Source organism: Garra rufa, chromosome 13, assembly GCF_049309525.1.
Source record: "Garra rufa chromosome 13, GarRuf1.0, whole genome shotgun sequence".
In the NCBI taxonomy this organism is placed as follows: Eukaryota; Metazoa; Chordata; class Actinopteri; order Cypriniformes; family Cyprinidae; genus Garra; species Garra rufa.
In genome coordinates, this window is record NC_133373.1 from 35,901,420 (window position 1) to 35,906,273 (window position 4,854).

Here is a 4,854-nt window from a genome sequence, read left to right on the forward strand (position 1 = left end):
AGAGATCTCACCTTTTAAAAGCTGTGCTGGGGAGAAATGATTTACACCTGCTATTTTTGAGTCTTTTTTCACCTACAGGCAGACAGATGGCAGGCAATCAGATGTTGTTTATGCTAAAAATCCTAAACTTCCACCAGCTATGTATTTCTAGTGAATTTAAGCATCCGCTTCAGGATAAACCTTTAGTTTTTTGGGTCAGTTTGAGTTCAGATTTGTCATTTGTGTGGAAAAAGCCCCATATACTAAGTCAATAATACTGAAATCCCAGTAAACATAAAGTTCAATTCGTCCTTCTGTGAATGTAAACATTTATGATTTTGTGAATTACAGTATTACTTTCTGAGGCAATATGACAAGCTCAGCTTACAGCTCTAAAGGGACGTTATGCCGCTATAATGATAGCTATATATAAAAGCCTTGTTCTTCACAAGGCAGATGTGAGGAGTCTCTGGTGTCAGTCGAAGTACCTTCGACTAGAGTTCACCTGTCACTCGTTTCTCACCTCTGTTCTTTTATTGGCGTTACAGTGTCAGGCTGATAAGTGGAAATAATGGAGCTTTCTCCTCCCACCAAAGCAATTATAGCAAGCAGAGCTCCTGTGCATGTCACAGCTGTCTAACACACACTTTCTTTAACATTCAGACAGCCATAGTCATCAAAAAAGTTTCCATTTCTTTTGGTATAAATACAGTATATACAGTACAGTGGCTCCAAAAAGTATTTGGACACTTAAACATGACTTTCCGGATGAGTTTCTCTCTCTCTCTCTCTCTCTCTCTCTCTCTCTCTCTCTCTCTCTCTCTCTCTCTCTCTCTCTCTCTCTCTCTCTCTCTCTCTCTCTCTCTCTCTCTCTCTCTCTCTCTCTCTCTCTCTCTCTCTCTCTCTCTCTCTCTCTCTCTCTCTCTCTCTCTCTCTCTGAGGATTGTGGGTAGCGGCGAGAGTGTTTGCATCAGAGCACGTTGTTTTTTCGGCGTTCCCTGTATGTGTGTTTTATTAATTTCTCCTTAATTGTAAACTGTTTTTAGGTAAAATTTTCAAATTAACTTCAGAGCGCTGACTACGGTCAGCGCATTTTGCGCGCAGGTATGGCGTTAGGCAGTGATTTTTCACGTTTGACCCTAGACCATGGTTGCAAGTGTATACCGGATGATTCCATGTCAATTGAAGACGTACTGATAGCGATCAGCGAACAGGTCGGTGGTTTAAATATTAAATCTGCCTCAAGGATGAACAGAGCACTTGTTATATTTCTTAAAGAAGTTTCAATGGTTGATGAACTGTTAGAGAAAGGACTTGTTGTGAATGATACATTTTTACCGGTATTGCCTTTGTCAAATCCTTCTAAGAAAGTTGTGCTTTCAAATGTACCACCGTTCATAAAAGAAGGAACTTTGAAAGAAATTCTTGAACGGTACGGAAAATTAACTGCTCCCATTAAGATGATTCCGTTGGGTCTTAAAAATCCAAACTTTAAGCATGTCATGTCTTTCCGACGTTTTACGTATATGATACCCAATTCGCAAAATGAGCCGCTTAATCTGGTGCTTAAAATAGCAGTGGAGGGTAAAGATTATACAATCTTTATCACTTCAGATAATATGCAGTGTTTTTTGTGTGGTGAACTTGGACACCAGAAACAGACATGTCCCAAACAACAGAGCGTTAACATTTTGGCAGGTTCACAAACAACTCCCTCAAAAAGTGTTCAGGAAAATAATGCGGGCGTTAAAGAAAATAACGCGGCCGTTCAGGGAAATAATGCGGGCTTTGAAGAAAAGAACGCGGCCGTTCAGGAGAATAATGCGGGAGTTAAAGAAAATAACGCGGCCGTTCAGGGAAATAATGCGGGCTTTAAAGAAAATAACGCGGCCGTTCAGGAGAATAATGCGGGCTTTAAAGAAAATAACGCGGCCGTTCAGGAGAATAATGCGGGCGTTGAAGAAAATAACGCGGCCGTTCAGGGAAATAATGCGGGCTTTAAAGAAAATAACGCGGCCGTTCAGGAGAATAATGCGGGCGTTGAAGAAAATAACGCGGCCGTTCAGGGAAATAATGCGGGCTTTGAAGAAAAGAACGTGGCCGTTCAGGAGAATAATGCGGGCTTTAAAGAAAATAACGCGGCCGTTCAGGAGAATGCGGGAGTTAAAGAAAATAACGCGGCCGTTCAGGGAAATAATGCGGGCTTTAAAGAAAATAACGCGGCCGTTCAGGAGAATAATGCGGGCATTGAAGAAAATAACGCGGCCGTTCAGGAGAATAATGCGGGCGTTGAAGAAAATAACGCGGCCGTTCAGGGAAATAATGCGGGCTTTGAAGAAAAGAACGTGGCCGTTCAGGAGAATAATGCGGGCTTTAAAGAAAATAACGCGGCCGTTCAGGAGAATGCGGGAGTTAAAGAAAATAACGCGGCCGTTCAGGGAAATAATGCGGGCTTTAAAGAAAATAACGCGGCCGTTCAGGAGAATAATGCGGGCATTGAAGAAAATAACGCGGCCGTTCAGGAGAATAATGCGGGCGTTGAAGAAAATAACGCGGCCGTTCAGGGAAATAATGCGGGCTTTAAAGAAAATAACGCGGCCGTTCAGGGAAATAATGCGGGCTTTAAAGAAAATAACGCGGCCGTTCAGGAGAATAATGCGGGCGTTGAAGAAAATAACGCGGCCGTTCAGGGAAATAATGCGGGCTTTGAAGAAAAGAACGTGGCCGTTCAGGAGAATAATGCGGGCTTTAAAGAAAATAACGCGGCCGTTCAGGAGAATGCGGGAGTTAAAGAAAATAACGCGGCCGTTCAGGGAAATAATGCGGGCTTTAAAGAAAATAACGCGGCCGTTCAGGAGAATAATGCGGGCATTGAAGAAAATAACGCGGCCGTTCAGGAGAATAATGCGGGCGTTGAAGAAAATAACGCGGCCGTTCAGGGAAATAATGTGGGCTTTGAAGAAAAGAACGTGGCCGTTCAGGAGAATAATGCGGGCTTTAAAGAAAATAACGCGGCCGTTCAGGAGAATGCGGGAGTTAAAGAAAATAACGCGGCCGTTCAGGGAAATAATGCGGGCTTTAAAGAAAATAACGCGGCCGTTCAGGAGAATAATGCGGGCATTGAAGAAAATAACGCGGCCGTTCAGGAGAATAATGCGGGCGTTGAAGAAAATAACGCGGCCGTTCAGGGAAATAATGCGGGCTTTAAAGAAAATAACGCGGCCGTTCAGGGAAATAATGCGGGCTTTAAAGAAAATAACGCGGCCGTTCAGGAGAATAATGCGGGAGTTAAAGAAAATAACGCGGCCGTTCAGGGAAATAATGCGGCCGTTCACAAAGTGATTGAAGTTGTGGAGAGAAATGTAGAGATAAACAACGTAAACACTGGAGATGGCACAGTAGATGGCGCTACATGTGCTAATGCTGCAGGGGGAAAAAATGAAAGTACAGAAGCACAAAAAGTACATTTTCAGTATAAAAACAGAGATGAAGATCTGATGGAGTATGTAGAAACAAATGATAAAAATGATTATAAATCAGACGAAGTAAATGAAAATTGTAGTCAGACAGTCATCTACAGCCGGCCCTAGTGTCGCCAGGTCTGATAGTGATTCTGATGAATGTGAGAGTGTAGGGAGCTTTTTAGAAATAGGAGACATTGATTCTCAAACAGGCACATCAGAATTGAGTGGCTGTGAAACAAAAGTGTACTCTACAAGAGAGATTAGTGCTTTTCTTGATGAAACTAAAGGTGTACGGAATCCACAATTTGATTTGTTTTTTCCAGATTTAAGAATTTTTAGCATCTTGTAGAGATGTGATGATAAATGCAACAGTTGAGGAATTTAGTAGACAAAAATGCTATCGCCTTAAAAAAATAATTACCAAAGTAAAGAAGATGATTCATCAAGATACGATAAAAAAGTAACCGTTAAGAGTTTGGAAAAAGACAGAGTGAGAAATCACCTGCTGCATTAAGATATTATGACATCCTTAAATACCGGATCTCTAAATGTAAATGGATGTCGCAATAAAGAAAAGAGAAGTGCACTTTTTAAATTTTTAGCTTTTAAAAAGTCAAGTGTGACATTCTTGCAAGAAACGCACACAGATGTATTTAACCAGGCAGAATGGCTAAGTGAATGGAAAGGACAGGCTTTTCTTAGCCATGGTTCCAGTGGAAGTGCTGGAGTAGCTGTTCTCATATCGGAAAGTGTTCAGGGTAACGCTTCCAATATGATAGAAATTATTCCTGGAAGAAAGCAGCGGGTGGATATTATTTTACAAGGTCTGTCTTTTTCCTTTATTAATGTATATGCTCCTAATGTTGGGTACGAACGAGTTTTATTTTTTAAGAAATTACAGGATGCAATGATTGATATTCATCGTAATAACTTGATTATTGTGGCTGGAGATTTTAATTGTACTCTTGATCATATAGTTGATAGGAATCATGACGAACCGCATCCTAATTCCGCTGAAGCTCTTAAGAAAGTAGTAACTTTTTATTCCCTTGTAGATGTGAGAGAATCTTTCCCCAAAAGTAGGCAGTACACATGGTTGAAAGTGAATTCCAATACAATATCGGGTGCTAGATTAGATCGAATATACGTTCAGCGATGTCAAAGAGGAAACGATTTTGATAGTAAAATTGTTCCTACTCCAATTTCTGACCATTTCTATGTCTCTGTTATAGTTACAACATCGAGTAATACCTTTAAATCTTATTGGCATTTCAATAACACACTGCTGCGAGATCGCACGTTTGTATATCTATTTGATTTCTTTTGGAGAGCTTGGAGAGAGAGAAAGACAGAGTTTAAATCCCTAAGTCAGTGGTGGGACATTGGGAAAATCCATATTCAGTCTTTTTGC